This window comes from Apteryx rowi, unplaced genomic scaffold (genome assembly GCF_003343035.1).
Source record: "Apteryx rowi isolate R43461 unplaced genomic scaffold, aptRow1 scaffold_192, whole genome shotgun sequence".
NCBI lineage: Eukaryota > Metazoa > Chordata > Aves > Apterygiformes > Apterygidae > Apteryx > Apteryx rowi.
Window position 1 is genome coordinate 909658 of NW_020448219.1, and position 23945 is coordinate 933602.

Consider the following 23945-nt stretch of genomic DNA (forward strand, 5'->3'; position numbering starts at 1 on the left):
AGTGAGCCAGCAGCCAAGCCCCAGCTGTGATGGAAAAACTCTTCAGAGTACAGAAGATTATCTAAGGTGTACTGCTATTTGGAAAGCCACTGGATTGACTGGAGCAAAGTCTGGATGCAGGATTTGTTGTCTTTTGAAAATTAACCAAGATAAAATGTCAAGTTAAATATACCTCAAAGCTCTGGCTGACTTAGGTCTTGTCACAGTGTTGAAGAACTGTGATTGATTTAGGTTTTAGCAGAGCGGAACAATTAAAGGAAAGAATATTTTCTCTTAAGTTAGTCTTTTAAGCACCTCACTAATATACTTAAAGTAGAAACAGAGTGCGTGATATTTTTAGAGGTTCTTCTAATGCCAGGCTGAAGATGATTAACAGTACAAATACCAGCAGAGTTATTGACAAATGAAAATAAAGGCTTGGGATAGTAAAAGTGGAGAATAAAGTCTGTTGTTTCCAAGCCGAATTGACAAGATTCAAATTTCCAGAGAGGTGGGGAATAACAAATGGTCTTTTAAGTTAGAAATGCATGAGTATAGAGCAATTTCAATGTCTTTGAATGACTTATCCATCCACCAGGTTTCTGTGTGTGTGGATAAAACTGGACCAAAGATTTTGTTGGCCCATAATCACCCTATTTGTGCTATTTTCCCCAGTCATGTGGAACAACAATCAGGTCCTACACACAGATCCACTTTTGTGATGTCTGGCATTCTGATGTGGTTAGTTGAAATGAATTGAAGAGAGTTGTTCTGCTGAAGCTCAGAACACTTTTCTTTATAGAAAAAATACTCAGCTAGGCCATCTAATAAAGTCAAGTGGAAGACACAGCCTATCTGGGCATCTCAGTGTTAACTAGCTCCCTTGACAACACCCATTTCAGAAATATTGAACTATTTAGTCTCTCTGAAACATCTGGACTTTCTACTTGTTTCATAAGGCTCTAACAAAAAATATCTGCACATCATCCATCAATCCAGGGCTGCATTCTTTTCTCACCCTATCATGATTAGATTTCTTGGGATGTTGCAGGGATTATTTTTTTCCCCCAATGCTTTTCTCCCAGTTTTTCTTGGACATCTTTATATTATTAATGGGCTCGATATGAGCTCACTTTGAGCCATTAGGAATTAAATTAGTGTTTTTAGTAGCCATTATACAGTCTGGAAGAATGGGGACTTTGGGGGACCTGACCTCTTTAYTTATGTCAGCCACAGTAGACCCAGTCTGGCAAAACTGAGGTAAATCTCACTGACCGTTTGAAAGCCCCTCCTATTGAAATGTGTAGAGCAGGGGTGCACCGTTTTGTCCAAGCCAATTTTTTTGATAGAAACATCCAGGGCAGATGCTGCATTGCTAGGACCGTCCTGCAAGAAGTAAAAGGAAACTCCTAAATACCCACCCTCTCAGCAGATAGATAGCTGCTTGGTGTTTACCAAAATCCACACAGAACAGTCACTCAAAGAATGAAGAGCTTCCTCTTACCTAAGGACAGTGGGACCTTTCTTTCCTCACAATGTGAGTGGACGTGGAAGCAGGGCAAGAAGAGATCAACGGAAAACATTCAGTCCTACCAGACATTTGTGACCAACAGTGCAGCTGAGATCTTGTATGCTTAGCTTCTGTGTGGACCTCTTATCTCAAAGAACCACAGTTTCTGTGCAGCAAGCAGTCAGTATTTACCCAACAAGTCTATCATGTACTTAGAGCAGTTATGAGTCCTACTGGGGAAGTGCCATTCTTACAGTAGAAAACTCAACAGAAGTCTGCTCCATCCCTATGGGCTGGCACTAGGAAACATTTCTCACAGAAAAAGGAGGACAGCAGTGCAGTCAGGGTGGCTTTTCGCAGAGGCTGGTCTWTAGGGCCAGCACATGTTCACATCAAGTTAAGTTGCTGTGTACTTTGCATTCCTCCCCCACCTTTGCACCAGTGTTACTATTTCCTTTTTCCATATTAGTTTTCAGCCAGACAAGTTATCTGATCCAGCTCAAGATGCAATTGCATGACTGCTAATATTGGCATAAGTTAGTTGTCAAGTTGCTTAACTGGGAGCTGGTGGCATGGCAATCTGGACTGAGCCCATTTCCAGCTGCCCTGAGAAACCTATGAGATGGACGGTTTGCTGCCAGGTAATGGTGGGAGCCTGCTGATACTGGAATATCGCATGGGGACTGTTTCATCTGTCAGGCAACGTCCTGTCGGGCTGCCAGTGAACACACACCAATTGCAATTTCCACTACTACTCCCTGCCACGGAGATTATGGGAGTTAGTCATGTGGAACTTGGCTAGGAGACTGTTAAGAGGGATGATAACAATGAGCAAACATGAGATTGGTGTAAATACTGAGGAGAAAAAGAATGGCTCAAGGATACGGGTAATTAAGAATAATGGGTCGAAGAAAAAGAGTAGCTTTTTATACATGTGACTAATTTTATATGACCTCTGTCTGGAGCTTGGCAAATAGAACTATAGAGGAATACACAGCCCTCAAACGATATTACAAAGTGAGACATTGCTCCTGGAAATAAATCAGTTTGTCAGAGCTCAGCTCATTGATTTTATTTGTCTGAATCTCTGACTAATTAAGAAAAAAGAGTCTGAATATCAGACGCTGCTTTCTGATCAGGCTGTGAAACAGTCCTGTAGGGGGAAATTGAGAGATGTTTTGTACAGTTAAAAATCCTAGAAACCCTGCTGTGATTATCAGATAATTTGTCTATTTTCAGCAATAATCTTGATAATGGAACTCATCTGAAAAGTAGCGTATGTCTGACAAAAGGAGAGAAGAATGTATTTAAAATGTTATTTTTCCCTTCTGACTAGTTCTTCTACTAGTCAGGGGAAAAAAAATCACAAAAACATTGGCAACAATACCTGGACAAAACAGCCTTTTATCAAAGAGCTTATCAAAGAAGTCCTGTGAGAGCCCAAGCCAAAGGAAGCTGGAACTCCCAGTACCCTCTCTCTGCCTCTGGACTGCAAGGCAAGAACTGGTCTTTTCCGTGATAAAGTAACAAGAAGGAGAGATGTGGTGAACTGGAGAGAACAAGGGTGTCCTAGGTGCAGCTAACAAGCCCAGATTAAACAGCTAGTCTTTTTAAAAATCCCTTAACCCATAGCGCAGTCTGTTAGCACTCACCCCTCAGAAGCCTGACTTTTTAAGCAGAGTTTTCCTTTGACTCAGGTTTCTGAAGGCACCAGGACCAGGTGGGCAGTGGTGGCACCAGATGCTCGGGCTAAGGAGTGGCATGTGAAATCCAGACATCTCCCATTCCCCGCACCTGGTAACTCTAGGAAAGGTAAAAAATGTAGGGTTTGAGACAATCACATGAGGCTGCATGTGGGGGGGACAGGTTGTGGGACAGAAAGGAAAAGGGTACGGAGAGAAAAAAAGGGGAAAGGGCAAACAAAGGGAGAAACACTTTCTACCACCGACACACTTCAGGCCTGTGATACCTGAAAATGAGAATTTTTTCTATTGCTTTCTTTTGCTTTACCACAGTGCTCATCCATCCTTTCTGCACCATGCTACTGCTCCTGCATGTCTTCACCCAGTAAATGCCAGTCAGCTGAGTATACACCAGGCTCGTACCACATCACGGCAGCAGGGAGCTGCCCTTCCTAACTCTGTTGGAAACCTCAGGAAAAGGGGAAAGGAAAGAAATTGCATTCTGCAAGTCCTAATGTTTTTCCAAGTGTTTGAGCCAGAAAATAGGTAAGTGTAATAGGGAGTTAATATCTTGTCAGCACTAATTAAAGTCATGCCTTTGCCAGCAAAGCCATTACAGACCACCTTTCCAGGCACTTATAACTTGGCTGTAATAATTTTTTTCTGGGATTAACAAATTTTCTGTATTTATAAAAGTCATTGTGGGGCTGTTGAAACAAATGAAGCTGGGAGGGATAAAACGTGAGCATCAGTGGTGGAAGATGGGAAGGTATGGGAGGAGGAATAGAGTCTTCTCACTACATCTTTAAGATATCATAATGATGTTTAAAACAGAGATAAAAGTGGGGCTCAAATTTAGGCAATCACCTTAAATTAATAAACTCTAGGGGTTGCTATAAGATTTAATTAAAGGCTAGAATAAACAACCATAACTTACACTGTCTTCTGAAGTCTGATAACTACAGGCTTTGGCAGATTACCAGCAGAACCAGTCCCATCAGTGGGGAGCCCAGAACTGCCTTGCTTCTGCTSCTGGAAGATAAAACACCATGAAACATGAAGAAAAATGAATGCAGTAGATTGTGGAAACAATGCTATGAGATATAGGGAAAGAGGCCTTCCTTCAGGCAGGTGGCTCTAGGATTATTCGGGGATTGGGAAAAGAATAGTCAATACCTTTTAGTGCACCCCAAAGGAAGAAAGCTGGTATAGCAAAGGGCGGAGCCATAGATTTTCCCCAGCCTCAGGTTAAGGTTTCTTAAATTAAGGTTTATAGGTGAGAGCAGGGAACTGAGTATTGCTGATGTGTCAAATACCAGGCACTGAGCATAAAAATCATGAATTCTTTCTGTCCTACCTTCAGGTAGGGCTGCAGCTCACRTGCTTTCACAGTACTGAAAAGACCCTCATTAAAAAGCGTGCTCCCCAGTTGTAATYTGATGCTGAAGTGCAACCTTTGACATGATGCTGCCTCCTACTTTGAGAAAGATATTACTTAGCAATATGAACCTCTTTTTCCACAGGATAAGACAGACAGGTGAATTCTTCTCACAGAGCATCTGAGAACCAGCTTATACGTAGCAGTAGTTTGTCTCAGGGCTCACTGAAGTAAGAATAGGGTCATCCCTGGATCGCCCAACCAATCTGATGCGGATCAGAATGTTTTTGTTGCATTAGCCAGGCCCCACAATATGAAATTCATGCTGGCTTCACACTGACTGCAGAATACCTCATCTGGCGTAAAGCCTGTGGTAACAACATTAACAGCAAAACTCGTTAAGCAAACTGGACCCAGCAGAGTGAGTTTCCACTGCATCACAGCTTTGCAGTGTGTGGCATTTCTGATCCACTATGAGAAGCACTGCAGCTGGATCTACTGTATTGCTGGAACGTGGCCTGATCTATCATCAAATTTCATCCACTGTTAAAGAAATACACAGGCATAATTAATATATCTACATGTATAGAGAGAGAGAAAGAGAAAGAGGTTAATGAGTTAAGGATTTTAAAATTAGGCAAGATGTGATTCACTGGCAGATGGCCTCAATAAAGTGGCCAGCCTAATTAAGTGTGTTATACTGTATCATCAATAACCCATTAAAAGAGTGGCAATAGTTTATGTGCAGCAACAGTTACTAAAAGAGCTCCATGTATTTCATAGCAATGGAATTCACAATTTCATTCAGAGGGGAAAACAAACAAACAAACAAACAAACAGCCCTTTCAGTTTTGAAGAAAACTTGCAAAATACATGGTTTAAGCCAGTGCATTGTCGTGTCCTCGACTCCAATGAGAACCTGAAACAATACCTCTAATTTGTGTGAACTGACCCAATTAATCTTAATCGTGGTCCCCCAGACTCAGGGCCCCTCCGCCCAGCAAGGCCGAGGCCGCGCAGTTTTTTTCGTCAGGATGCCACCAAATTCAGCACTCCCTCCTGGAATTCCCTGTTTTGCTGCAGGCGGTTGCTCAACCTTTTGTTTTCTGTCTCCTGACCTGCCTCTTGCCTCTTCTCCTTTCCCCCCGGGAGGAGGTAATTGGATTACACCGCCTGCTCCCTCCGCTCTTCCGCAGAGCCAGGCAGCGGGGGGCTGGAAAGCGGCAGCCCGCAGCCAGGGTGCCGAGCGAGCCAGGAGCGCGGGGTGACAGCCTGGGCCTGCTGGGGGGCCGCGCGCCGTGGGGACCTGGGAAGCAGCCCCTGAAACCGGCTGCAGATCCCTRCTTCCCTGGCACACAGGAGAAAGGAGGTCTGAGTTAGGTTTCCAGGACAACCTCATGGGAGCTGAGACCTGGGGTATACGCTGGGGCTGTTGAAAGCACGATGGAAAAAATCCCACCCTTGAGACTAACTTGGGGAGGGGGGGGCAGGTGGCGAGAGACCATGCGAAAAATTGAGCGTTGCCAAGTCCCCAAACTAATCACTGGTCATCCTCCCCCTCCTCCCAAATCTTGACACAAAGGATGAGATTTTAAGATAATCGCATTGTGTTTCTCATGTACGTTTATTTTTTTAATATCCACACAGACGTGTGTGTGGCAACCCACTAACTGTCTCAGAGCTCTTCTGCATGTGTGGAGCTAAGCGATATTTTGGCTCGTGCTGCAAGAAGCATAAGGGCTGCCTGGTAACGCAGAGCCTCCAGGCCTGCCGAGCCCTCCCCCCCTCCAAGGTTTTGCTCTCTCTCCTCCGAAAGGCTCACACTTGTCCAACCTCCATCTTAATATTTATGCAAACGAGCCACACCAATTATACCTCCTGCAGCCCCAGCACCTCCAGTATGCCCACCCTGCTTCTGCAAGTTAGATCTCCAGCCGAGACTATCAGTCCCCTACCTGGAAGACACAAGATGTTGCATTAGTATCGCCTTCTCTCCCGCTGAACGGGGGTCAAACGTGCCAAAAACTTTCCCACAGCCAACAATTGACTTCCAGCACTTGCGATGTCCCGCCTGGGACCTGAAGCGCCTTGGAGGACACCACGTGGCGTTCCCTTGCCTTCAGCTCCTGTCCAAGACCTCTGCTGTCTGCATGGGTCCATGTGATGCCATGTTGTTGGCTCCAACACGCATCCACAGCCGTGGCAACTTGCCAGGTGGCTCCATCATTCCTTCTAATCTCGTAATGTTAGCTTTGCTTTTACATTAAGGAACAGCACTCTGCTTTGGAAATCCTGAAAACAATTAACACATTTTAACTATTTGGTTATACAAATATTAGTGAGTTTGTGTGAGGATGGAGCACAAGAAACAAGCATATGTCACAGTCATACAGTCAGTATGTCTAGAGGCTGGTAAAATGGAATTTGGTCCCATTTTGCCAAAGGAAGGCATTTTTTTCTTGTGGAATTCTTGAGATGAAGCAATTCTGAGAAAGAAATTGTTATTAACTATTACATTTTCCTAGTTTTCTGAAGCACCATGGCATGAATAGGCTCTTTATGCCCATGACTGTACATTCATATTCAAAAAAAAAAAAAAAAAAGTAGTTCTTGCCCCACAGTTACTTTCTCTCCTTCTTGTTTCCTTATGACATAATGAAATAGGAATTGAAGCAACAGGAAGGGATCCTGAGGGGTCCGCTCAGTTCTGCCGCTTCAAGCTCAGAATAATGGCAGAAGGTGTTTGCAATAGTAAAAGTTTTACCTGTAGATTTATCAGCCTCTGGGAGTTTAAAATCAACTTTTAACAGATGGATTTCAAAGTACATTTCTTAATAGAAGTATGGGAATGAAAAAATTATGTAATTTTTTTCCCCGCAGCAACTAAGCCCCTAATGTCAGGATGTTGTGTCTCTATGGGGCAGTGGGCTGAAATTTCACAGAAGCAGTAAGGTGTATGTGAAGGCTTCCTCCCCTTTACAGTGCAAATTCCAGCCACTAATTCTGTTGCCTTTTGTCTTTGGCTGGGTAGCTATGAAGACCAACTCAACCTTGAATGTCTCTGTTTTTCTGTAGTAATGTAAACATTTCAGATTTTGTTTTGTCTGAGCTTATAACTTGCCACCAGTGTTGTTCCTCCAAGCATTTTTTTGTGATTTGTGATTACGTCTTCATATGGAAGAGCAGCATTTTCTGCTTGTGGAAAGAAAACAAAACTCTGTTTTTTGTTTTGGTGCATGTGTTTGTGGGTGTGTTTGCACGCATGAATGGCTGTTAGTTGTATATTGACTCCAGTCCTTATAGGACACTGTGCGTGGATCATGAGGACTCGAAGGAAGCATTGCAGTGTGTTATGTCAGTGACCCATGATTTCAAGTACTTTGAACTAGGCTGCAAATCAAAGAGTTGTTGCAATTTGTTGCACTGAGAGTCCCCAAATAAGAAGTTCCCTTTTGTGGCCTACTGTGAGAGCAATCTGTAGAGCTGTTTTATAAAAAAGTTGTCTAAGGTTTAGCTGCATCTCCTACTCTTACTTTGATAAAACATTGGTATGATACCAACAAATGGCTTTTTTTTTTTTCCAGGGGTAAAAGTATACTTTTAATTAACAGAGATTGCTTATTCCAAACCCTTAACAAGAATGGAAACTCTAGCACACTTCAAGTTTGCCTGTTTCTTTAAGAACATTTAAATGTCAGGTCTGGTTCCTGTAAGCACTTGTGCACATTCTCACTTTTATTTTTGCCAACAGCCGCAGTGACTTCACAGATGAAGTTAAATGCATGTGTAGAATTTGACCACTGCTCTTAAAAACCTCAAGCAAGTTTAGCAAACAAAGCAAAATCTCAAAAGATTAAGATTTATTCTGACAAGTCTGATATAAATTCAGCTGGACTGCATCAACAGAAAGAATTTTCAACAAAATTTAGTAAATGTCTTTAAAACCCTGTATATTTTTAACAATGTAAACATCCTTCCAGGGATAGAGGGAAAAAAAATTATGTGAGGACTCTTTAATTTCTAGGATGTCATGCTGCTTCTTTTTCTTCATACATAATATTGTAAAAATGTTCTAATAGACTACTTTTCATTAGTGTCCCTTGTTTCATTCCTGAATCCATACAAACTGAGCACATACTTGATAAAGGAATCCAATTACTATAAACCATCTTACCCAGGCTTGGTTATTCTCTTTATCTTTCTCTGCATTTTGTTAAAGGATTAATGCTGAGAAATATATAAAACAATCTTAAAGATTAAGCGTGAAATTAATGATCTGAACTATAAGTGGGCCGATACTGGTACATATTGATGTCTATATATGTAATTATCCTATTCATTTATTAAAACACAGTCATTGGCCCAACACAAAAAAAAAACAAGAAAAAGTTGGAGCTTATGAAGTTTCCTGATTTACTAAGTAAAAGAACTATTACAAAAATGAGGGTGTTTTTTTTAAATTGTGCACTCAGTGAGATTAGAATTTTAGCATTTTCCCACAGCTTTGCTGACAGAAACAATCAGAAAATAACAGTTGCTCATTTGAAAGCAGTAAGGTGTCTGAGAATTTCCTTATTAAAAAATTAAAAAAATGAATAAAATAACAGAGCTCTGTGACACTTTCACTGAAGCGATTCATCATTCAGTTTACATCTTCTGTCTTCCTCCGAAGGGCATAGAAATTAGTCGGCTGAAATAAAACCAGTGAAGTGGCTGCTATTCCCCCAGCTTGTTACAAGTCTTTGTGTAAAATCACATTTTCTTCCTATAAAGTGCCACTTAGATCTGAGGAAAAATGCTGTAAGAAAACTGCACAGAACAGAGCAATTTTTTTCCCCCTCAACTGAATAGGTCTTACATAATTGGCGAAGGAGCAGTCATCTCAACCTATCTGTTCTTTAGGTGGCAGTTGAAACACAATGGTGGTATTGGTGTTTAATCTGGGACACTTTTCCTCGCTAGAAGCTGGTGTGACACAGATTAAACTTTTGAAACTTGACTGTGAATTTTTTGTTTGAAAAAAAAGAGAAATTTTAAAGACTTAATGATTCTTGTGTCAAATTGGCTCAGTGTAATATATTTGAGGCAATTTTTTAACAGTAGGCAAAAGTTAATTCATGTGGAAACAAAGCATGCCTAACTTTTCAAATGTTTCAAAAGTTCAGCTGTTAACTTCCAGTTCAAACACTATCAGGCTTTGGCTTGTGTTATTGATTGTACACTGAGAAGTTGTGTCAGCTTTCTGTTATTCCACTAGTATAACTCTGGACCAATCTTTATTAACTGAATGGGAGAAAACTCAGGTTTATAGCAGTAGAGTCAGTCCGGGATATGAAGCAAATTTCATGTACTATGGGGGATTGATATTTTTGTTTGACACCCTTTCTAGGTTGCTGTAAGTTACACTACATGGGTGAAAGATAAGTAAGAATTGGACTTGAAATTCTGGGATTAAGATAAAAGAATCGAATGTCTTTTGCAAGACAGTCATCTTCTGATTTCACTGCAGATGGAGAAAAACTTAAGTTTTATTGTCCTGTGCACCCCTTTATCTACTACATGGGAGAATACATCATGTTCACTGACTGTGAGATGTATTGCCTTTTTAAAGAGTACATAAGTGTTTTTCTGCTCAGCAGGGAAAGTATATAAAATATAAATTGTTAACTCTGCAGCAAATCCTGATCTTGCAAGCAGACAGAAATCAATAGAGTCAGTGCAGAAAAAAAAATCAATGCAAGCGTCTCACAGAGAGTGAGGTGATACTAAATGACATTATCTAGGGATGTTTCCATTTGAGTATAAACATGTCTCAGTTTCATGGTAGTTCTGGGAAGCAGCTGGAAGAGAGTAAGGGATACTTGCTCCTCCTCACTTTTGGTGTTTAAAGAGTACCCTAACCACGATGGGTTTTGTTGGATGGGGCTACTAATTATTTTGTAGTCAGAAAGTGCTCTATAAAAGGCATAAGAGAGTAATTCAATGCAGTTTCCTTTTATCTGCCTTCCCAATTGATGTCTATACAGAGCAAGCGGGGCTCCCCAAACACGTCAGTCTGTTTCAGATACACAAGATTAAGTAGCAAGTGACATTCAAGAGCAATCGGCCCACCCAGGAGGAGTGAAACCAGCGGAAAAGCTGTCAGATTCYGCCTTTTCTCCATTAATCTTGAAGCTTTTCAATGCTGCCAGGTCGCATCTCCATCAAACAAGCTGGGAAGAGTGTCGGGCTATTTTCTTTCTGCTAACCCTCTCCTCCCCAGCACACCCCCTCTCCATTAACCCCTGCAGTGCCAGATTCTGATTTGGGAGCAACCCTTGTGTTATCCCCAGTAGGGGGGGGGAGCAAGTAGGGCTGGATCTACCCCAGGGTGGACTTTGGTCTTCGCGATATGCTGATTTTAAGGTAACTGGGGAAGAAGGGCAGAGATGTCTTCCAAGTTGGTAATGTTTTGAGCATTTGTACGAGAAGGAGGGAAATAGCGACTGGATTTGCTTTCTATGCATAGACCGTATAATGAGACACTTTCTCCTAGGCTGGTCCGGTTTGGGGGTGAGCTGTATTTCCCATAGTCTTAYATCAGAAGGGGAAGACAGTTACTTTGTCCTTCATTTAGGGATAAATTTTTGCCAGTTAAAGTTGAGTTCGTTGCATCAGACAAGATTCAGGATTTGACCACAACACAGATGTATAATTCATTCTTCCATGGGGTATTTCCAATAACTTGTAGGACATGTCGTGTAGCTATCGCAGAGGAGGTGTTCAGGCTGGCGGTAATCTTCAGAAGTTGAATCATAGAAGCAGAGGGTGGCTGAGTGGCTGGAAAGTGGCACAGGTTACAATGTGCACATGGCAGGATAAGTGATAATACATGTTGGAACTGGAGCCAAGTGACTGTACTCCTCTGATATGAGGGGATGGGTCTGGCTGAAAGGAAAAAGGCCTCTTTCCTTCAATTCCAAGGATGATATTGGTGAAGGTGTGTTTTTGAGAGGGAGGGAATTATAGTGGGGGCAAAACCCAGCTCTGAGAAACTAAACTGAAGAGCATAAGAACGGCTGGAGCAGGTAAAGACAATAAAGATTGCCTCGGACAGCAAACATTTTGGGAAGGTTATATGAATAAGACATCACATAGTGATAGCTCCTTGGATAGTCTTCTAGCTTTCAATGACCTGTGGCTAAGGAATTTCCCTAGCCAGAGGTGGCAGCTTTCTCTCTCCCTCCCACTTTTCCCTGTAGTAATATAGTTGTAGTGTTTAGTTTTCTCTGTTCTTTTCACTCAGAAACCTATTATTTTCCTCTCTCTACAAGCAACACTTGGAGTTCTGACAATAGCAGGCATAGGGACAGTGGATTAATTTCTACCATAAACCAGAGAGAGAATTACAAAGAAAGTAAGTCCGAAGTATGCCTTGATACACTTTATATACTGGTACTCGCCTTCCCATTTTCAAGCAGGATCAAAGCCAAGTAGAAATGGTCAGAGGGTGCAAAGTAGAACGATCTCAAGTCTCTGACATCTTAGGTGACTGATCTAGCCCCAGGGTGACTGAGTACCAGGAAAAGGTGGCAATGGCCAATCTCCAGCAAGGTTTCCTTGCATTCTAACCTAGTAGGTTGGCTCTGAGAGCATCCACCAGATCTAGCCTTGCAGGTTAGGGAAGGGAAACTAATACTGAACTGATACTTTGGAAGTCCTGATGGGGATAGACATGTGATTATTCAGCATCACTAAAATTTGCACATGGTTGGGCATATCCAGAAACAGGGTTTTCAGAACTGAAGAACTGCTCTTTTGAAAATTTATGCATCCATGGACTTCAGTGCCCTTCAGTGCTAGGTCACAGACAGTTTTAGGTCTGGAGAAGCTATGGATTGGATGTAAAACAGCGATGGGCTGCCCTGACCCTTTTATGGCGCTGTTCTTAGGGATTCACATGTAAGCTGTCCGCCTCCCAAACCTCTGTTATTCTCTCTCTGTGCTGCTTCAAGACAAAAGTAGAGGAAAGGTATATGCTTGAAGTGTTTTTTGTTTGTTTGTTTTTATTTTTTTATGAGAAGTTGTTTATTAATAGGATTTCAGTCACTTAGTTTCTTCCTCCTAGCAGTCATACTAGATGTATTTTATTTAAACATGCAGAAATTGACACATAAAATACATTGTTCAGTTTCTACGCAGGTATGCCACTGGTTAAATTGTGTCACCATCTGCACAGTTTCTTAGGCTATACTTGTAGACAGCAGCTCTTGCAGCCTGTTTGTAGGAGGCTGCCTTTGGTGGCTAGCTGTGTGTAGTTAATTCTACTTCTGTCCTTCAACAGTCCCCTGGCTGAGTAGGTCCAGTGAATTTATACCAGCTGTTGTAATTGGTCACTCTCCCAATACTGCACAACACTGCCTGAGTAGCAGTCTATGCAAACTTGCTAATTTTGTATGCAGACAGCACAATCTACGGCAAATCGGCTATTAACATGTTTAATGGTTGTGACAGAAGCAGCAACTTATTGGGAAAGCAGGTGTGTCATATCAAAGCTGTATGCAGAAGGATAAATAGTATGTGGGGTAGAGAATAGTGGAAGAAAAATAGCCAAAGCTGAGAAAAGAGGGAGAGAAAATGGATACTTGGAAAGCAATAGCTGTATAGCATGGGAGCAGTGGCAGCAACACCATCACTGTGACTTTGTTCAGAACTGCATTGGGTAAAGGGAAAAGATGCTTCACAAGACAATAAAACACCCCTTAGTTACTGTGCCAGCTACAGGAGCCAGATACCACTGTTCAGTATGGCAGCAAAAGGGAGACTTGTCACTCCAAGGAAAGAAGGAGATGTGGAGAGCTTTGTACGTCTAAGAGCACTTACACAGGAAAGTCTTCCAGAGTGATCACTTGAAAAGTACACTTTACCCATTAAAATAATGAATGTTACGTACTCAAAATTCGTGCCTGTCAGAAGAGCTAAAGGCTTTAAGGTCTAAATAACTTAAATCTCTGACTAACTGGTTGGAGTTCTGCTAGTCTGTTGTGCATTGTGAATTAGCGTGGCTCAGTCTCATCAGCAGGTGTGATCACGGGGGCCTCTATGAACTATTATTGTATTAAAGGCAAGTCTTTCCCCTTTGCACTTCCTTCCCTTGAAGATGGACATGCCAAGTCAGCAACGCACTTAGTGTTTACTATTCTTTGGTTTGTACTCAGAGGTTGGAGCAGGAAAAAATAACGACACGATAGTGCTGGTGTAAGAGCTGAATAGACCGCTTGAATAGGACACCTTTTCCCAACGCTCCCTGCTCACCCACGCACCTGGCATTCACCAGGCCCACGCAGCCAGTATGTCCCACTCCTAATTTTACACAACAGCTAGACATGATTTTTTTCCATTATGTTCATCTATAATTCAACGACATTTATGTTTACTAACAACTACAGTAGCTGTCTGTTCTCCACAATGGATTACTGCCAATGTACAGAAATGAATGACCTTAAAATGTCTCCCTAAATATCTCTCTACAGTTTCATTTCCCATGCACAGTCTACACCATACTCCCCCCTTTCAATGTTACTCCCATATCATAATGAAAAATAAACTGTTATTAATTTCCTCCTTCTAAAACAAAAATTGTTTTCCCACCTTCCTCTTCTTCTCAATTTTCTGATTCCAGAAAGTCCCTTTCTGACTCTTTTTCCACCTGTTCCTGTATCTGTTGGTTTCTTGGTTTGCACATCCGTTTCCACGTGCCCTGGTCAGGGTAGCTGTTCTGTTCTCCAGCCCTTGGGGCATCTGTGCTCTCCTTTTGCCATGCACTTTCTATAGTTATCATATCTACAACTGTGCCCCTTTCTACAGCAATAACTACTTTTGTACTGCTAAGTGCTCTGTTCTGCTCTCATTCACATTTACATTCAGATCTTTCACCATATTCAAAGAGCTTGAAGCACCAATGTCCTTCCTTTCATTCTTTTCAGTTATATTTCTCTAACAACATCTCTTTCTTTATAGGCGTAAGTTAAATACACGGTTTGACACATTTTGTTTGCCAGGCCATGCTAGTTTAATCCTTAAGACCTTCCCCACTTAGAGTGTCAGTGGTTCTTCCATGTAACCCTAGAAAGATAGCCAAATATAATTAATTTTGGAACCAAGTTTCTCTCCAACTTTCCATTCAAAATCCCCTCCTCCCCTCCCTTTAAAAAAATTTTAAAAAAAGGATGAGGCAGTTTGAGGCTTTGATGTCATCTTCACACAAGTGTTAGTGCTCAGATGTGGTCTCTGTCTTCAAAACAGCTCCTTTTCCTCAAGTGTAATATGTTCCATTTCCACCAGTTTATCTTCTTGGATAGGGTTCAGCGTTGTGTAATGACAAACAACTAGAAATTTCAAGGGTCATGAAAAAAGTTCATAACACTCCTGCCTCTGTTTTACTTTCTTCCTCCCCTCTTTCACTTTCTTATTCYTTAATCTTACTATAGTAGGTTCTATAGTAATCTTACTAAGTCTATAGTAATCTTAATATAGCATAGTTCAGAGAAGTGTAAGTAAAAAAAACCCTATCTATTTATTCAAAAGTTACCATCTATGAACTGAAAAAGTTGTTGCTTTTACCCAAATGGTCTTTTGAAACCTGCATTATATTTTCCATTATTTAACTACAAAAATAGCATCGCCTGGAAAGAGCTAGATTACTGCTCTATTCTCTATTCTCTTCTAGTGTTTCCACTCCAAATTCTGCTCATCAGCCTTCACAGGCTCAGCAGTTTTATAAATTTATTTTTCTGATAACGTGAAGTTATATCTAATGCGTTTGACTAAAATGACTGATGTACTAGATAATTACCAGCCATCATTCTCTAGACCAGATTGACTCGCATTTAAATATAAGTAGTGAAAATGATGGTATGTTTTACATCTAATCTAGCTATTTATTAAACTCAACAATGTTTCTGTTATCATTATCAAGAAAAAGCAAGTAAACTTTTGCAGACAAAAGTACATTTAGGAACATTGTGACACTGTTAATGTTTATTTATATGGAGGATCATCATGTTTTTGCAATGATTCTTAGATCAGTGTGTTCCAAGAACATTTTTTTGTGTGGAAAAGCTCAAAGGAAGTTTAAATCTTGACTTTCATACACACATAATGTAGTGTAAGGGAAACTGAACATACTTTACAAAGTATGTTCAACCTCAACATCAAATAGAAAAAGCAAAAGTCATGAGTCTGCCTTAGCAAGTAATAAAATTATTCAGGTGCTGATTGTTCCTCTGAAAGGCTCCCCTGTAACTCTGAAATGTTGAAAAATGCTAGAATGCTTTTTGTCTGTGTCGCATAAAGTATCATTATAAATAACTGTTGCAGAGTTCTTACCTCTGCTTGTGTAGTAGTYTCGAATGAAAGGAATGAATGAAAAGGAGCGTAATTTTGCTGGAAAATTCTAGATTGACTTGCAAACAGATTTGGCATTTTGAAGTACTTCATATTAGACTGTTTTGATTCCCAGTGAGGCTTCTTTTTGGAGATGGGGGTGTTTGTTTGTTTTATCTTTACAAACTTCATGGCTTATTCAAATAGTCTTAACTCACTTTATAAGCATCTATTGTTTCAAGGCAAAGAAGACAAGCAGCCAAAAGAGGTATGAAAGTGTGGTAGAATATCTAATAGATTTCTAAATCTCTCCAAACTTATACTCAGCTGGATTTTAACATCCTTTTAATTCTCATGTTTCAAAAAATACTTGGGATTTTTCATATATTGTTTTATTTCTTGGGGCTGTTTGGAATTCTTAGCTCTAGTCCAGTCACCCCTAGTAATTCCTTAAAAAAATGATATTTTGCAGGCTTTAAATCAGTCTTTGTCCCCTTATATAGAGAAGGTTACATCTTCTGTTATTGCACTGTGACAGTCATCTAAACAGGAGTTGTGGATGATGAAGATATATGAAAACCAGCAGAGTCTGGCAGCTGTCTAAAGCTGGGAGATGAAACTGAAGACTGGTTTTGAAAATGGATGTTTCCGTGTAAGTATCATTGACCTCTTTGTTTTATGTTTACATTTCTAACCCAACCCCCCCCCCCCAGTTTTAAAAGAGAGCTCTTGCAAAGTAATAAAAGAAAGACAACTCAAAGCTAAAGCCTCTGGGGTTTCAGTGCAACCGCTATATATTGCATTATAGAGGCCAGGAGCTATGACAAATCTCAATTTTCATGTTAGACTTATTTTCTAATAGAAGAGTATATTGACATTACCCTCTCGGTAAAAATGGAATTCTCTGTGGCCCTCTGTAGTGGGGAGATGTGATGTATTCAAGAACTCACACAGGATTCATATCATACACACATAACAAAAGTTTCAATGATTGGCTTTGAATTAAAAATAATCAGAATGTACAATAGTAATGTAGTAGTATATTAGCTAAAATGATAGACCTGAGCTACATGCCACTTTTTTCTGGAGCATGACAAACAAACAAATGCCCCCAAAAAACCTACAACAAAAATATTTTGTGTTCTGAACATTGCCCTTCTTTCTCATCAGTTGATATGCCTGCTTTAATTGTTACTCGCATAAAGTCAGCCCAAAGAATAAAAGCATTTGTGGAGCGCTTTTTAGTAGCAGGTTGATTAATTTCTGAGAAAGGGGATTTTATCACCAGAAACTGTGACAAGATCCTCATTGTAATGATGCTGTGCTGTGGCAGGGGGCTCAATAGAAAATTTTGTAGTAGACTTGTGAATGTTGGGGGTCTGTGCATGCGTACGTGTGTGTGTGCGTATGTATGCAATGCAGTGGAGGTTTTAGAGAACAATATTGTACAAAATAAGAATAGTATTAGATCATTCATTATCAGGATAATACTAACAAGATGAGAATAGTTCATTATTATACATTGGAAAATGGAAAAAGTGTCCATTACCTTGTAACTCTTTCCTATGCACAGTGTAAGTTGCCGCATGCTCATTTGCGAGCTCAGGGACAGCCAGTGAAATCCTCCCTGAAGGCTGCTGCACAGGTCCATGAATGCACAAGAACTGGTTAAAACTTCTAAGCCTGGAGAAAAAAAAAGTCTATGGAAATTTGTTACGTATTGACTCAGTTGTTAGAAACCTCCACTGTTACACCACCCCTGTGTGTTACTACTAAGACAGAGCGACAAAGACTTTAGCAAGGTTTATAGAGCTGTGGTGGGAATGGACCTCACTGCGCCCGGGGAAGCTGCACCGTTGGTCCTGTGTGTGCTACTGCAGGAGGAGTTTGCAGAGCCCGAAGCAGCTGATGAATGCTTCCACTCTGTGAGTTATCCAGGGCATGGTCATTTTCTTAATCTTGTGTATTAGTCAGGAACTTTATAATAGCGGCACTGACTGACATGTGGATTCCTTCATATTAAGAACTAACTGTGTTCGAATTGATTCTTACCTATTTAGTTCATCATCACTCCCTCTATCCCAGGGGTCTGCTACACCTTGGTAGAGAGGCATCAGCAAGTAGCTCAGCAACAGCTACACTGGCAGTACAAGGTACCAAGCGAAAAAGAACACGTGGGTCAGACAGTACTTAGCTGAGTTAACATTCATATGCTTTTTTTAATAAAATGTGTTGTTTGAAGGTTGGCTTTGTTTTTTAAATCAGCCACAAAGTTTTTAATTCTAGATCTTATTTAAAAAACAACATCCACTATCATAAGAGAATTCAGGCAATGAAGTCACAGGGCGAGATCCATACCGGCTTACCAAATTGGGCTTCAAGGACATGCCTTGCCTTGCTCCCTGCAATGGAGAAGGCACTCACAGGATGTGTTCATTTTTACTGCATGAAACCATTTCTTCTGATCTGTGATTTCCTGACAAGTTATCATGGACTCACAGTGCCAACAACTACATTTTTAACCTTTTATGAAATGCATAAAGGCAAGAAATGTATTTAACCTCCTTGGACCTGAAAAGGAGAGGAATAGTTTCCTCTTCATTGGACCAGCCTAAGAAACAGCTTATTGTTGCAACAAAATAGTCTCTGCATTTCAGATAAAAAAGGTAAGTTGGGTTTGTGTGTATATATACTTCGTTGTGCATTTATTTTTCATTGTTTTTCAGCGTCCAGTGTCAATATCATCAGACAAACAACTTCTACAACTTTGATAAGCAAACACTTAATTTCTTGACATAATTTTTTGATAAGATGTCCAAAAAAAATGAAAGTGTTGCTAATATGATCTGATTGATCCATAGCTTTTATGCCAGAACAGAATGGAGCTTCTTGTGTCCACTTCAGCAATTCACACACTTGCCTCTACCCTTCCCTTATGCAAGCTAGAATATGTATCAATCATCTGGCATCTCCCTTTGTACAAAATTACCTCTAATCATTGCACTGCAATGGGAAGGACTTAAAGGACTTGATCCTGAAAGATGTAAGGCAATTTCTGAATAAAATGGCTATGTGCTGCACAGTAACCTGTTCAGTATACCCCTTTTTTCAGTTTTTGTGAACTAGCAAATTCAAAGAATAATTTTTTCCACAGAACTTTGGAATTTCATCTTAAAACTCATATTATGTGTGGCACCTGGACAAAAATGAACTTTGCTTGAAATCTGATGAAAATTTGATGAAAATTGGCTTTGCTTACATGTTTTGCTTCTTTTAGAAGAAATTATTGTTGTTGTTGTTGTTGTGCAGAAAGCTAAAATCTTCATCCACTAGAAAAATAATTTGATGATTTGAGTTGTTAATATAATTTTCATGCAACCCTACGGACTTRGCTTTGGTATTCTTTTTAGCTCCACGGCTAAGTTAGATTTCATTTATGTGCATGATTAAGGGAGTATGGTTTCAACGAAAGTTAACACTTTTTATAATAAAAAGATTTCTTCCACACTTTTCTTTCTTGAGTCTTTAAATAAGGAACAGAATAGCAAATCTATCAAAAGAATATTTTAACACATTGCCTTTCCTAAACAATTTGGGCTAAGCAAATCAGCATTTGTTTCAACAGTTGCAATCCTGATATACATCGGCCACTGCCACATTGCACTCTGAAGTCTTGATGAATAACTTCCCTTTCTCCTTCATCTATCTTGTTTGTGACTACACACAAATAATCATCAAATTAGCAAGCTGTGTTGCAAATGGAAGGTAAATGCTAGTAGTACAATCACCACCATGGTACTGTCATTCTGATAAGAAAACAACTCCCATTTGTTATTTGTTGACTATATTCAGCTGACTTTTTTCCTTGTTACTTTAATGTTTATAAGTAAGAGAAAGTTTGCAGAGGTGATAACATTTTCAGGCCAACTGATGACAGATTTTTTTTTTTTTTTTTTTTTTAAAGTACCAAAACAAAAGAGAAGCTTTCTGGGAACAGAGATCTCTCCTCAGGACTTCAAAGTTTAATGCTTAAAATTTCTCTCTGTTGAAAAATAAGCTTTCTATCTTTGTATTTAGTTTGATCTAGGTCCATGGAAAACTCTTATGTATTGAAGTAAATCTGCTAAAACACAAGGAATTTCAATACCGTCACAAGGCAGTTAAAAGTTAAGAGTTTGACATGTTTAGTTTAGTATTTAAAGGCTGAAAAGGAATCTGATTAGGCTTTTTATTCAGAAGGCACCTACGAGAGAGAAAGTACTCGTCGAAAAAGTGGAAAGGCCTATGAACTGGTTATAAAAAAAATTGGACAGAAAAAAAATCATTATTTCAGGGATGAGCCATTCTGGACTTGCCTTCAAAACACAACAAAGACCGCAAGGAATTGAATGTTTCATGCTAGCAACTCACAAGTTTGTAAGTGGGATTTAATGACAGGATAGAAGTGATCCTGCTGTTGAAAATTAAAACTTGTATCTTTGGGTGGTTAACTTCTTGTGTCTGTAACAGAGGCTTGAAAGAAGACTGGATTTCCATATATGCTTTTGCACTGTATTTTAAATACTTTAATCCTGCCAGCTGTTTACCTACAGAGGCCAGAGACATTTACATTTTCCCTCAGTGCATAATTTGGCTTTGGGGGAATCAGAGTAGGCTGGGTTACTTTCTTTTGAAGCATCAGACAATGGCCACAGAAAGTGATAAGATATTGGTCAGAATTCACTGGTATTTTTTGATATTGAGAATCCTTTTCTGGCCCTGGTCACTTGTTCATGAAGAAACTGATTGTTAGGTTTGAATTTGGATAGATTCCTCTCCCCAAAGTCAGTGCGGTTAGGGTCCTCTTTGTCTTCTGCTTTTCTGTGCGGTGTCAGGCAGTGCTTATTTCCTAGAATCCTCCACGCATTTTTTCTCTTAATAAATGCCCAACTATTGCTAAGGCCACGGTTAGGACATTGGTGACAACTTTAATTATTTTTTCTAATTTACTGTAGCATATTAGCCTTCCTGATAATTTTTGTCTTCATACTGAATGTTTGGGGTTAGTTATAGAGTGACAGGAACTTTTATATAGGATTTTGAGGTTTGATGGGTAAGTGCATGGTTACACAGGACAATCACAGCAGATATTTTTGTAGCTAGCTGTGGAATATCTATTCGTGGTTGGTAAATAGATTCCAAGTCCCTGCAAAGATCTATGTTCTTTAGTCTTTTAAGTTTACCAAATAGTTGTTGAATCTAATATTTTTAATTTACTTTGGGAAAGAATGCAATGAGAAATGTGTCTGAAATCCAAAGACATTACTGAATCTCAGAGCAAGCACCCAAGCTCAAGTAAGTAATCTGACTGGAAGTATTAGTCATGAARAGGCCTTCTCTGATAGAGTGGAAATATAGCAAAATTTCCTGTGGGAAGCAGACTGAAGTTGTGCTCTATGACTGTGGCTAGTTAGAATATATTTGATGCCCTAAGGAACATTACATAAAGGGAATTTGTTCCACATTTCCTTTACCTGAACATACTGAGAATATGCAGTTTACAGAAGAGACTCAAGGAGTGTGTGTGTGTTTTTTTTTTTAAAGTAGGCACTCCTATGCTTACATAAAACCTCCTAAGCTCTGTTTAACTGTTTCATCAGCTAGAAGACTAAGTTTATCTTCTGGGGATGCAGGAATATAATAATCGCTTCATCTAGGTAGCCATTCCAACTCCATCATGTAGGCAGGTTTGCAATGACAGAATTTTATCTTTGCACAGTGACTGCTGAAGATGTGATGTTATAGTCATAGCTTTCTAGCCAGGTGGCATAAAGAGCATCACATCACTGCAGCTCACCCATTACTATTTTTGATATGGTTCAGAAAGCTGGGTAAAAAATCGGACAGCCCACAGTAAGGTCTTTGCTCAGCTTTGTAAGATGTCACTCGCCACCTCACATCTTCAGTCTTGACACTTGGAGACTGTAGGCTACTTATTTATTGCTTCCAGATGTAAAAAGTCAACCACCAGTTCTACAAGTAGATTTATGATGAGTGAGCTATATTTGGAGGAAGAACAGTAGCTCTTACTAACCCAGCTCAATCTACATGTTCATTTGCACCTTGATGGAGCTGCAGTGTACACAGCAATAGGAACTCCTGCTCTTCCTAGAACAGAAGAATTTCTGTATAGGGCTAAAAGTGCTTTTCTCATTTATCATGAATTCCCTGTCAAAGATACTGACTGTCAGGACCAAAACAGATTTGTTATTCAAGAAAGGATCAGTCTTCTAAAACCACCATCAATCAACCTGGTGGAAGTAACATGATATCCACTCCCTAAACAGAATTGTGAAGATGCCTTAAAAATAAACAAACAAACAAATGAAAAACCCCCCATCCCTCCCAACCATCTCTATATATCTTTATTTGCTATGGAGTAAGTAACATTATTTGGCATTACAGCTCAGCTGTGGATAAAGTAGGATGGGATGTAGAGAGAGTACCTAGCACTGGTTAATAGTATGCAGACATCAAACCAGTTGGGTACCCTCAGGCAAACATTTGAACATAAGCTTATTTGATCAAGCAGCATTTCAACCTTTATTTAGCTAGATGGTAAGCATCTCCTCCTATCACTGGATTAACATTTGCAAGGCACCAACAGTGAATACATAAACACCCACTTAAAGGAGACAAAATTGTTGCTTCCTCTACAGTAGCTGTTTTATAAAATTTATTTTGCAACAAATCTTTATCTGTTATGCATATGCCACAAATGCACAGTCAGAATACTTAATCCACAGCTGCTGGATGGTCTTCATTTGAGTGCCAGGTATCCCCATTTCTTTTCTTCACACGTGTAAAAGGACAGATCAAAACCAAAGGCTTTTCATTTCCTTTATTTAGTAATCTGTTAAAAGCTTTATAATAGCAGGGCACTGAATACACATATACATTAAAAAGAACAGTTAATTTGTGGAAATAAGTCAAATGAGAGAGAAAAYGTATCATGCATTATTCTACTCTTGGACATGACTTCAGTGGCAGGAGGTAATTACTTAGTGTCTGACTGAAGATTAAAGTACCACTTTATCAAAAYAAGCATACATCCTAGACTTGTCCCACAGGGAGCAGTGTTTCATAAATGCATAAACAGGTGGCATAGTGCATACTCCAAAGATGGGAATATTTCCAAAAAAAGCTGCAGAACCTTTTATGGAGTATATCTTTATCTGATTGGCGAGAAGCATCTCATTTAGCTATCTGTTGATGTAGAGTATTGAGTTAGTGATCCATATGGATAAGCTTCGGGAGAAAATGTGCAGTACTGCTTGCAGAATGGCTTGCTATTTTTTGAACAAAGCCAGTCAGCTCAATCAGGTAGTGAATGTTTCAACAAAATGTAAGTCAACAAAAAGTTTTCTAACATCTATAGTGTATGAATCCTTTTTTAAAGTATTTAAGTAAATGATTAACATGAGAGGCTACAACTATTTTAAGGAGAAATTCTGCATGCAGTTTAAGGTAGAGTGAACTTCTATTGGTTCTCAAGAAGCAGGAATAGAATATTCATAAAAGGTCCTATTTTCACACAAAGATAATTTAAGAAACAAAATTAATGAGTCAAAGGACCCCATTCACCTCTCTTATGATGCTAGGAAGGAAGGGCTCATAACTGCAGCGTACACACAGCAGTTTTTGAGACTATAACACAGGCTCTGCGATAAAATGCTCTAAGAAATGCTGACATTTGATCAGACTCCCCAGGTCTCAGGGAAACAGGAGGAGAGCTTATTTGGATGAACATAAAACTGCAGATCTTGTTATCAGCATCACTGCAGGTGAAGGTTGGTGAGAAGAGCTTTATACACTGCTACAGGATCCTTCCCCCAGACATGACAGAATGCTTTAGTCTCTGAACCAGAATGTCAGGCCAAAACTTTTTGGCATATAGCAAAGGTAAAATCTGGCTTTGAGAGAAATGGACGTGCCCAATTGCACATGACTAATTATTCTTAAATCCAGGCTTATCGCTGCTCAAGGATTTCTC